The 13118-nt window shown below is 34.8% G+C and overlaps 1 pseudogene across 1 annotated transcript; it reads right to left on the bottom strand.

Moving 5' to 3' along the window:
* Positions 1-10421: 10421 nt before the first annotated feature.
* On the bottom strand, positions 10422-12260 carry LOC146948995 (putative Peroxidase 48; annotated as a pseudogene). The gene is made up of 4 exons (XR_015025375.1): positions 12113-12260; positions 11775-12002; positions 11304-11469; positions 10422-11072 (listed from the first exon to the last, which is right to left on the bottom strand). The product of XR_015025375.1 is annotated as a putative Peroxidase 48 (transcript).
* Positions 12261-13118: the final 858 nt, after the last annotated feature.

Genomic DNA, 13118 nt, shown 5'->3' with positions numbered 1-13118 from the left:
CGTGCTTGGAGGTATGTTACAGAGGCACAATTCGATTGTCTGGTGTATTCTTGGTGATTTCAACGCTGTTCGATCTTCTGAAGAGCAGAGAAGTCGATCAGTGAATATTAACAATGATGATTTTGCTCCTTTCAATCATTTTATTGACGATAATTTTCTTGTTGATCTTCCTCTATATGGTCGCAATTTTACTTGGTATCGTGGAGATGGTTTGTCTATGAGCCGGCTAGATCGTTTTTTGGTATCAGAAGATTGGTTATTGTTGTTTCCTAATTGCATTCAATCGGCTCTTTCTAGGGGGCTGTCAGATCATTGTCCGATCATGCTCACTATCGATGATCAAAATTGGGGCCCAAAACCTCATAGAATGTTGAAATGTTGGTCAGATATTCCTGGGTATGCTGATTTTGTAAAAGAGAAATGGCAATTTATTCAAGTACAGGGCTGGTCCGGTTTCATCCTTAAGGAAAAATTGAAAAGGCTGAAGGCGAAGTTGAGGAGTTGGCATTTGAATCACACTTCGAACCTAGATAGCAAAATTCAGGAATCAAAGAATCGCCTGGCGGAGTTAGATGTGATTGGGGAGAGCCGTGTTTTGGGGAGTGAAGAGGAGAGTGAGTTGCTTTGTTTACCTGCTGATATTTTGGCTTTCTCAAAATTGCAAGCTAGCATTATGTGGCAGAAGTCGCGAGTCACCTGGCTGAAAGAAGGAGATGCAAACACAAAATTTTTTCATGGTGTCATGTCTGCTCGTCGGCGCTCTAATGCGCTTGTTTCTTTAACTGTTGATGGGGTTTCTATTGAAGGAGTTTCTGAGGTACGTCATACTGTTTATCAACATTTTAGAAATCACTTTAAGAGGACATCTTATCATCGTCCAGACATTGGTGGTTTGATGTTTACAAAGTTATCTGTGATGGAAGGGGCAGATCTTATTAAACCCTTTTTATTGGAAGAAATTAAAGCAGCAATTTGGGATTGTGATAGTTACAAATGTCCGGGACCTGATGGTATTAATTTGGGTTTTTTTTAAAGAATTTTGGGATTTGTTGAAGATTGATTTGTTGAATTTTTTTGCGGAGTTTTATCGACATGGTAAACTTACTAAAGGCCTCAACTCAACTTTTTTAGCATTAATTCCAAAGGTTGATAATCCGCAACGTGTGGCTGATTTCCGTCCAATTTCTTTGGTGAGTAGTATTTATAAAATTCTCTCCAAGGTGCTGGCAAACAGGTTGAGAAAGGTGGTTGGTAAGGTTGTATCTTCCACTCAGTCGGCTTTCATTAAGGGTAGGCAGATTTTGGATGGCATTTTAATAGCAAATGAGATTGTGGATGATGCTAAAAAGTTTAATAAAGATCTTCTCCTTTTTAAAGTTGATTTTGAGAAGGCATATGACTCGGTGGAGTGGGGATACCTTGATGAAGTGATGTCTAAAATGAATTTTCCAATGCTTTGGCATTCTTGGATTATGGAATGTGTATCGACAGCAACAGCTTCAGTGTTGGTTAATGGGTGCCCGACAGAAGAATTTTGTTTTGAAAGAGGACTGCGTCAAGGGGATCCACTCTCCCCTTTCCTGTTCTTGTTGGCATCAGAGGGTCTTAACGTTATGATGAACGCTATGGTGGAAAATCATATTTTTACTCCGTATAACATTGGGACGCAATCAGTTGTTAATGTTTCTCATCTTCAGTTTGCTGACGATACCTTGTTGATTGGGGTTAAGAGTTGGTTTAATGTCCGAGCTTTGAAGGCGGTGTTAGTTTTATTTGAATCTATCTCGTGACTGAAAGTCAACTTTAACAAAAGTATGCTTTTTGGTGTTAATGTGAATGAATCTTGGCTTCATGAAGCAACTTTGGTTATGAGGTGTAAGCATGGGCGCCTTCCTTTTCTCTATCTTGGGCTGCCTATTGGTGGTGATCCGAGGAGGCTTCAGTTTTGGTATCCGCTGGTTGATAGGATCCATAAACGGCTGTCTGGTTGGAAGTGTAAACATTTGTCTTTGGGTGGTCGGTTGGTTTTGCTTAAGTCTGTTCTGTCCTCCATTCCGGTTTATTTCCTTTCCTTCTTCAAAGCTCCCTCATGTATTATTTCTTCCCTTGTTTCTATTTTGTCTAATTTTTTTTGGGGGGGTAGTGAGGAGGTGAGGAAAATTTCTTGGATTAAATGGGATAATATTTGTTTGCAAACGGTGAATGGAGGTCTGGGGGTGAAGAGGTTGAAGGAATTTAATTTTTCTCTTTTAGGTAAGTGGGTGTGGAGGTTGTTGGAGGAGAGGGAGAGTTTGTGGAATGTTGTTATTCGAGCAAAGTATGGAGAATAGGGAGGTAGAGTTCGGTTTAGGGAGGGAGTAGGCTCGGTTTGGTGGCGTAACATAAACCAACTCAGGATGGGAGCGGGTCTTGTCGATTCTAGGTGGTTGGTAGATAATATTATTCGGAGGGTGGGTGATGGTCGGGATACTTTGTTTTGGGTGGATCCGTGGCTAGATGAGTGTCCTCTTATAAGATCTTTTGGTCGCCTTTACGACCTCGCGGAAAATAAACTAGCTACGGTGTCGGAGATGTTTGAGTTAGGTTGGGGGGTTGGCGGAGAAGCGTGGAAATGGCGTAGGAGGTTATTTGCGTGGGAGGAGGGGCTGGTCTTGGAGTGTGTGGAGCGGGTATCTTCTTGTATTTTGCAGGTTGGCATGGTTGATAGGTGGGTGTGGAAACTCCATACATCGCAATGTTACACGGTTAAATCAGCATACTCTTTTTTGACGGCGTCAGATACCAACTTAAATGAAGGCTTTGATAGTTTTTTGTGGCTTAAAGCGGTTCCTTTGAAGGTGAATCTTTTTGTTTGGCGACTTTTCCTGAATAGACTTCCTACCAAGGATAATCTCTTTAGGCGAGGTGCTATTGATGCTGCTCAACTATCTTGTGCGGCTCTATGTGGAGATTTAGAAGACAGAGATCACTTGTTCTTTCGGTGTGGTGTTTATGGATGTATTTGGCTATTGATTTCAAAATGGTTAGGTTTTGAATCGGCTTTTAATGCCACACCTAGTACGCATGCTTATCAGTTTTGTGGCCTTGGAGACTTTTCCAAAAATTCAAGGACGGTGTTTGCTATTTTATGGACTTCGGTGCTTTTTGTTGTTTGGAAAGACCGTAACAATAGGATTTTCCAAAACAGGTCTGATCAAATTGAGACTCTTGCAGAAAAAGTGAAACTCCAAACGTTCTGGTGGCTGAAATCACACTATACCTTGTTTGATTTTGACTATTCTTTTTGGAGGCTAAATCCTTTATGTTGTATGCAAGCCTTATTGTAATTTTTTTTCTTTTCGGTTTCTTGCCTGACTATGGCTTAACGTTGGTGTAATTGTTTTTTAACAGTTTCTTTTAAGCACACCTTGTGCTTGAGGAACTGTCAGTTTTCTTTAATATATTTTCGATTAGCTTCTTCAAAAAAAAAAAAAAAAACCAAAAAAATCTTTAAAAAAAAAATTGTATATAAATTGAGTAAGTTATACTACCTGTAATATATTTTATTTTTCATAGCTATGTTTCATTCATAAAAAAATAATCTTATTTGAGACATGTTTGACATTTGATGTGTTTGGGAGAAAAGAACTTTCTTTTTTAATTAAATTATAGGCACTAAAATATTTTTGGGAAATGTTAACTTGTGCCCTTAGGGCACATGTTAAGATACCAAAAGGAGCAATTTTCCATTGAAAAAATATAATATTTTAATTTTTAAAAAGTTGAATACATGACTTTTAATACGTGTATTTCTATAATTAGTTCCTTAACATTTTCCCTTGAGGGCACAAGTTAGCATTTGCCTTAAAATATAATCTTAACCCTCCAAAACACGCATTCCAAAACCCTCTCATATAAGCATATAGGGGTGGGAATTGGGCAGACCATGCTTTGATAGACCTAAGCCTGGCCTCCGAAAAAGTTTACAAGCCTGAGCCTGGCCTATGGCCTATCATAGGCCGTTTTTCTTGGTGTGGCCTATTTAAAAGTCTGGACTGGCCTGAAAGCCAACCTACATGCCTACTTTACATCAAGGTCATCAAATAGTTCATTTGACATACAAAATAAGCTAAACAAGCCTTAAAGTCTACTTAAAAGCCTATTTCACTACAAGTAAATTTTAACTAGATTAAAGGCTACTTAAAAGCCTATAACAACAAAGCTTGTTAAGAGAATAGTAGATAAAGAAAAAGATGTTTATATTTTTAATGTATGCAATTATTTTAATATAAAAAAACATTTTTTAATAAATAAGTATTAATATGCCGGCCTATTAGGCTTAACAGGCTTTTCAGGAAGCCTAAGCCTGACCTATTTGACTAAACATGCTTTCTAAAAAGCCTAAGCCTAGACCTATCTACTAAACAAGCCAGGTCAAGCCAAAACAGGCCAGGAGGCCAGGCCGTAGGCCCCTGTAGGCCGGATCAATCTTTATAATGAAGAACAAGGATGCCATCTATGAGTAGTCGTTTGGTGAGATCCTGTTTTAAAGTGAAAAATTGGGTAGCATCTGCAATTTTACCTTAAATTTTAGTTAATATCATGAAGTACGCAGTTCTTATATACGACTGACCCGTATAAGATTTAGAGAGGATTACATGAGTTACTTCAAGAGGTGAAGTATGTTGGAGAATATACACATACAGACACACACACACACACACACACACACACACACACACACGCACACACACACACACACACACACACACGAGTTACTTCAAGAGAAGGGATGAAGATATTGATAAGTGATGAATATGATAAAAATACTAATGTAACTTCAAATGTAGTCTATAGAGAAATATTTTGTACTTAATGATTAAAATAATGTACTTAATTTAATTATTATTTTTTGAATAAATACTTAATTTAATTGTATTATACAACTTCTAAAAAAAAATTGCATCATACAATTTTTTTAGAGGATTATACAACTTATATAACATCAACTTTTTTATCTGATATACTTTATTCTTACATATTATTGTCAATATGACCCGTGCATAGCGATGCACGGGTCGACGATATAGTAAGTGTAAATCTCTCTCTCAATTGAGATCCCAACCTTATTAGGGCACCACATTGTGAGAGTCCAACCATTTATACTAGACCAAACTCCTTCTGGTTACTCTCTCTACTATTATAATCCATATGTTGTATCGGATGATGTCGATTGAATTTAGGGTTTGTAGTTTAGGTTAAGCCATTTAACGGACGATGACAATACAATTAGAAACAACCAATTAAAACTATGTTGAAAATTGAAAGTAACACTTTGTTTTTTTTTTTTTAATTGTATTGGTTATTATGAAAGAGAGAGAGTACATAAGAAGAAAAGAAATCATCAAGTTCAATATAAAGCCTTGTTTAGATTTTAAAAAATGTATTAAAAGAGGTGAAATGTATTTTATAAAGGTTTATGTTGGATAAACTATTTGTGTTTGGATGTGTAAAATGAAAATGCATACACAAAAATCTATTTGTGTTTGGATGTGTAAACTCAAAATGAATACACAAAATTAAGTGTTTGGAATACTCTATAATTACAAAAGCACCTATAAAATGTAATAATTGCTTTAAACTAATTTGCTTACTAATTTGCATACTCTATATTTACCTTTTACAAGTATTAAAAAATTGTGATAAATGTAATGCAAAATTATTATTTAAAATCATGATTGAAGTTAAAAGATTCAATATTCACCTGTCATCATTAAAGAGACCATGTATAATAATATAAGTATTCAAGTGCCATTAAAGGTTTCTATTTTAGCATTGCGTTTACTTCATGAAAGGTTGGCGACAGAAAACAACCTCCTTAACCACAACATTATAACAGGCGCAAACACCTCTTGCTTGGCGGGATGTGGTCAGGTCGAAATTGCTCAGCATTTGTTTCTACATTGTGATATGTCTAGTTCTCTTTGGTAGTAGGTTCGGTCTTGGATTGACGTTCAAGTGTAGATCATCGAAATATCCAGGCTCACTTTGTCCAGTTTACTAATTACTTATGTGGTCTAAGGGAGCGTTGATCTTTTTTTTTTCAGTTACTATGGCTTCTTTGTATTTTGCTAGTGTGAAATGAACGAAATAACATATTATTTAATAATTTCCATAGTTCCACTATGGAACTTATGGAGAAGGTTAAATTTCATTCCTACAAGTGGTTGAGGGCTAATAATGTCACTCTTGTTTATGGTTGTCAGCAGTGGTGGTCGAACCCGTTGACTTGCTTGGGTATCGGCTAAATGCTTGTTTTTGTATTATTTTGACAGCTACTCTGTATCCTTGAGAGCCCTATTTGGTACGTACTATGTATCTTTGAGAGCCCTATTTAGTAAGCCTTGTGCCAAAGAGGTGTCTTTGTTTGTGTGAATATATATCCCATTTTTGTTTCTTAAAAAAATAATTTTTTTTTGAGGGATTAAAAAAATAATAATATAAGTATATATTAAACTCGTTCATCAATATGTTATAAGAACTTTATCACTTGTAGTTGTATTTTCACTGTTCAAACTTTCAACTATACGATCACATTAATGATATATATATTGGATAACCAACGCCACATTTTTTGTTATCATTTTCATCCCTTTTCTTTTTTGACATTTGAATTGAAGAACTTAACTCCTCTTTAACTTGCCCAACTAATACATCATACTCATCATGGTCTTAATTGTTGCTTCAATTCCTTTTTTTTTCCTCCAGAGACCACAATACCCTTTAAAAGGATCTCTATCTCAGGTGAATTTTGAATCCCCATGTCTTTGAACTTTGCAACTTCAGAATATTTCTGAAATAAAATAAATTTAATTTACTAAATATTTTAAACATCAAGCTAAAAAATAAATGATCATATAACTCAAATTAGGCAATAAATTACCTTAGTCTGTGACAAGTGATCTCCTCTAATTGCATTCATTTCTCAAAAGATCCCATTAATCTTTCATTTGTTTATATCCATAAGATAACACAATTTGTTTATTGAACTTCATGATCACCATACCCGATATATCCAACTTTAATAAAGTAAGTGTGTGGTCTATTCCCATTCCGTACTTGCTCAACATATAGATTAAAAAATATTTTATTTATTTTCATTCCATTCAATCTTGGATCGTTTGTATCCCACTTCCACTATTTCCTTTATCCTAATTTTGGTTGGAAGTCATTTCAAGAGATATTCCAACATTGTACGAGGATCCTCAATCACTCAAATACATATATATAATTTTTATGAATGAGGTCTACTACAACAATAATGTTCAATATTATTAAAGAAAGAACATAAGGAGATTTTATGTTAACTAAGGAACCCTAGATCTAAAGATCAATAATACCCATAGTTGTAGAGAGAGAAGTAGAGACATTCGCAGCAGATTTGATAACATTCAATGTTAGTCATTCTTTCAAGTGTCAATTATAAACATTGAATGTTATCAAATTTGTTGTGACTGTCTCTAGTTCAAATGGATCTAAAGGACTAAACTAACGTAAAAAAATTAAGTTAAGTGACCAGTTGTACAATTTTACCAATAAAATTGTTGATGAAAAATGTATAGCAAACTAATAGCACAGCTATAATTAATTGTAAAAGGGAACTGCTTGTTGTGAGCTCTAATGATTGTTCTATAGGCCTCTCAGATTGCTTAACCTTTGAAATTAGCCGATCAATAGTTAGTCTCCAATCCAAAAAAATAACGATTTGGTCATAACACGTAATAGATTTTGTGCGATCAGGAATTACGATAGGATCTGAGGGACACCATTGAGTAACGCAAGGGGTCTACAAAGCAATCACCTTGAGCTCATCAAGCAGAGACCCATTCTGTCATTTTTTATTTATTTTTTTGTTTCAAAAAAATAAAATAAAGTGGATACATATTTTGTACAAAAAATTTAAAATAAAAGTGTAAACATGTTATTTTTTCATCAACAATATAAAATTAGGCCTGGGTCTCCGTCCTCATGGTTAAGTGCGTTATGTTTGAACCACTGAATAGGCACCAACAAATTTCATAATACATACTCCTAAATCCTAACACATCCCCCTAACAAGTGAATATCACAAAATAGGAAGGAGTAATTGTTAACAATGAAAAACATTTAAAAAAAATCATCTACTCCCTTAAAAAAAATGTATCCACTTTTATTTTATTTTTGGTTGAAGGTAGTTGTTAAGTTTTTATATCGGATCTAACTCATTTTGATAAATTCGATATATAATGTGCGAAATGTAACTCTTTATAGGTTCATTTCAAGTTTTGTTTTTATTCAGCGTCGAACTTAGCTATTTTTCAAAAACCATCTGCTATAAGTATGTTTAGAGGCTTTGTTTTTTATGTAATTTGTGGAGGACCTGGTAGTTTTAGTTTGTACATAAATTTTACCATTCTGTATCAGGAGAATTTTGATATATATGAATTCAATTCATACACAATGTTAATGTAAATGTTTTTTTTACACTATCAAACTATTGAATGGTTAGAGCATTAAATAAACCTCCGACTATAATCTTTTTTGACTATAATCTTAATAACTTTGAAAATCACACATATATGATAAAATGTGATTTATTGATAGTGTAAATATGAAAGTGCTTCAAAATTATATTTATAAAATGTCGCTGGTTTGTTTGTTGATTGTTTCTGATTTTGTATTTTTCTCATATTACTCTTACACATGATCGATGACCGATTATTCTAACAATGATTTAGGAAAACATATGGCAATTTAGGAAAACAGAACCATCACAGAAGCAGCTGTGACTTGTATTATAATATCTAAGAATACTTCCTTGATCTCTAATTGTAAGAACTGAATAGGGAGCTTATACGAAAATAAAGTTCAATACCTTGGAATCCAAGTTTTTATTAGACATTCTTTGCTTACGCCGTGCCTAGATAGAAGCAGAATATGTCTTTTTAAGTTTTTATCCAATGCAACGCCTCATAGCTTAAAGTATATTGATTAAATTTCTACGTTTAAGCAAGCATATGTATGTTCACAATATTGTTGACGTTGTTGAAAATGTTAACTGTGAATTTCGTGTTATTGTTGCACTACTAGGCAAGGGTGTTAATTTATGGTCTACTATCCGTCATGATCTTATGAAAAAGCTAAACACAAACCATAAAGGTTATGTAGTAGAACTATATGTGTCGAAGGAATGAGCGAAGGAGCTCAAAGATTCTTTACGACCTGTGAAATGTGTGGAACATGCAGCTAGAAAGAAGCGGAGACATGGAAATTACCATATTTTGATACAACGTCTAGGTTTACTAAACTTAATATACAACCAGAGAAAATAAATAATGATATAGTACACAGATTTATGCATAATGATTTAGATCAAAGCAATGATTAGTGGACGTATACCTGTATTTGTATAGATTACGATGTTTTATGTGTGTATTGGTATTGGCATAAATTACTAAAATTTATCTCCTAATAACTGTTCTACTATGTTCTGCATAATATGATTCTGTTCTGCATAATGGACCTCCGGAAGTACATATCCGAATGTGACATTTTTGGGAAAAATATACACCAGGAAGTGCATATCTGGATGTAACATTTTAGTCAAATTCAGATGTACAGATCCTGACATGTGACAAATAACGGTCTGAAAATGTATATCCGAACGTATTATTTTGAAATTTTCAGAGATAATCTACATCATGCAGAAGTACAACTCCGGATACAAAGAAAGTTGTTATCGATTACACTGTTATGATTTAGGTTGAGCTCATTCCTTGAGGGGTTATAACAGTATCTGCTTTGTGTTAGAATTGTAAAAGGAGAACTTTCAAAAAAATGAAAACAGTTGTAAAATGATAAATAATGCAATTCCAACTTCTAGTCTCATTCTTCCTTTTTACTCATAATTTGCTCGTCATGGCTAATAACAACCGCTACAATGGATCCCAATCTGAAAAGTTGGATATTCAAATATCTATCAGTTCTTTGAATATCACACCAAACTTGGAACAAATCCGATGTAGGAATTCAAACTCATCAGGATACCAATGCGAAAGGAGATCAACCTATATATAGCCAATTATTAACTTAAGTGCTAAATCATATTCATTCTTTCTATTATATTGATCACCTGTTTCAAGTTTTCATATTTTCATGTATAATTCAAACTTAAATCTACATTTGACATTAATTTTGACGTGAAAGTTGATTCCTTATATCAGCGCAATTGTGTCCATGATGAACCATCACAGAAGCAGTTGTGACTTGCAATATCATATCATAGAATTATTCCTAGATCTCTAGTTGTAAGAGTTGAATAGGGAGCTTACAAAAATATACTTCAATACCTTGGAATACAAGTTTTATTAAGGCATAACAGATCACTTTGATTTATTGCAGCCTTGCAACACTAGAGTAAACATTTAACACAGTACCATCAAAATCTATAAATTCTGTAAACATTTAACACATGGCCAAAACTACCCTCAAATGTGTGTGAGAAATTTACATAGGAAGAGAACAAATTTGCTAAACCAGAATGAAATATATGAACCAACTCGCTTAAGAGCTTACGAGACGGGAGCAATTCAGACGAACCTGACCTTGATTTCCAGTCAAAACATCAAGGTTAGACCATTTCATCATAACCCTTGCGAAATCCATCCGAAAGGTTGATCCGTCATCTGAAGCATAAGCAGAAACCAATCTGGCTGTCTTCTCTTCAGCCATTAGCTGTTGGTCAGCAAACAATAACCCTCTTCCTCTCAACAAACTCTGATTGTAGTGAGTGCCAAAAGATGCGCCAGATGACAATGCTTGCATGTATGACATTCCTTTGTTATCAGAGTGATGATCATTCATTGGCTTTGAAGCTGTAAATGTCGAAAACGTGCCGTTGCTGCTGACATTATTCTTATTTTTGTCAGGACAGTTTTGCCTCATCTGACTGAGGAAATCGAGAGGTATACTCGGGTCTGGTTGCCCTGTTCCTTGAAAGTCGTACAGCCTTTGCTGAATGAAATCGCAACCGATTTTTCCAATGTAGTGTGCACCTTCAGATTATCAAGAAACCAACAGATCTCATTAGTCATATCATATTATAGGTTTTATAAAAAGTATGATCGCAATTTCAGCTGCGACATCATGGTTTTTGAAGTCTTTGTGACCACAGTTGAGGTCGCATCAGGTAACTGTCCAGTTCGCAATAACACGATTGCAATGCGGCCAAGATACAAACCTTTTTCGTATTATAATCATAAATGCATAAGTGTAAAGTAACTTACCAAGGAGGCTGATTGTTTCCCGTGCATTGAATCCTCTAAGATTGAAGAGGTGCAGTGTGCGCGTAATGTTATCGTCAGGCCTTGGAATTAGATCAGTTGCTTCCTGGAAAAACGATTGCAGGCTATCTCGTCTGCCTGTTAAAACTGGATAGAAAGGTCCACCACCCTGCCATGGCAATGTCGATAAATAAGGACAAAATGAGGCAGGGATCAGACAAGTAACAATTTTAAGATTTTAAGAATTTTTCCAAATTCAATACAATGTTATCATTGTTTCGAAAAATGCATTCTCCCTAACTATCCTTGTATTTTCTCTCTATCAAAATTATTTACTATACAAGTTTTCCATCGCCATGTTAACAATTTAAAACGAAAAGAAATTTTAGAAAATGAAAACTGAAAATGTTTACATGCCCTTAATTTGCAGACAAGAAATTCCAAAATGCATGAAGAAATATGTTAGGAACAAACCAAAAAAACGGAATCTCTCGCTGCAAGAGCAAGTATGTCAGCACAAGAGACAAAGTAACCTGGATGAAGCAATCATGAAAGAAGAGACGAAGAAGAGAAGGTGCAAGGCCTCTATTATCACAGTAAATATCGGTAACAGCGGAACGAACAATTTCTCAGCTTGAGGGCAAGAATCCTTACAGAAATTATATTGAAGATTGGAACCATCTCTGATTCTTTCATTGGATGGTGATTTCGTGGTCAACTTCACGAAGCCAAAATCAATCTTCCCGAAGTTGAATAGAGAAGCTTGGAGATGGTAACCCTGGAACCATCTCCGATTCTTTGAATATTGAAATCAAATGAAAAAGTAGCAGCTAACTTCACGGAACGAAAAGAAGTGTGATAGAATTAATTAAATGAAGTTGTTCTGAGAGAGAGAAGAACGGGAAGGACTACAATGAATGCAACTACAATCCATGAGTTGAAGATGAAGAATCTCCTCATTTTCTTGATGATGATGATGATGATGGTGATGGATTGAAGGAGAAGAGAAAAAAGAAGCGGGAAAGAGAAGACTTGTTTGGGAAGTTATTGGGTTCGTTTGAATATAATAACTGAATGGGAGTTTCGTTTTATATATCAATGAAACTGGACTAGGAATGGACCAACTAGGGTATCCCTCTATTCAGTAATCATGAGATAATCTCATTTATTTTATTTTTATAATATTATTTACATTTTTAATTAAAAAAATTAGTTTTTTCATAGGTAATTAAAAAATTAGTTTTTTTTGACAACAATTAAAAAATTAGTTAAATCCTATTATAGTAAGAATATTCCAATAGAATAGGAATAATCTAAGTTAAATCTTCATATGATTGTGGTATATTCTAAAAAATTTATAAAAAAATATTCAATTATTTTTTACAATTAAGTGCAATCTAAATTATTATTTTTTTGGTAAAATGACAAAAGAAAAAGAAAAAAAAAAAAGAGAAAAAACCCTAAAAACAGGGCACAGCCTGGGGCATCAAGCCTCAAGACTGACTTCAACTCCGATGGAGGAGCATGCCAAAAAGTCACACCTAATCTTGAAGAGCGCCCGAGCTTGGCCAAGAAATCTGCGCAATGGTTGCCCTCTCGAAGCACATGTTGGAAAGAAATGTTACGAATATGCTCCTTTAACCCAAAAATCTTCACCAACAAAGAGGCGTACACATGCATATGAGAGTGATCTGGATCTTGAAGAAGACGGAAGACTTCTAAAGAATTTGTTTCGCAAATAACTCGTTGAATAGAGTTGCTGATTACCAACATCAGACCACGGTAAACCCCAAATATCTCAGCAAAAAGCGCATCCCC

This window comes from Medicago sativa, chromosome 2, assembly GCF_051527215.1.
Source record: "Medicago sativa cultivar Bolivia chromosome 2, Bolivia_mono, whole genome shotgun sequence".
Taxonomy (NCBI): domain Eukaryota; kingdom Viridiplantae; phylum Streptophyta; class Magnoliopsida; order Fabales; family Fabaceae; genus Medicago; species Medicago sativa.
Note: the sequence above shows the minus strand (reverse complement) of the source record. Positions and strands in the feature narration are given on the sequence as shown.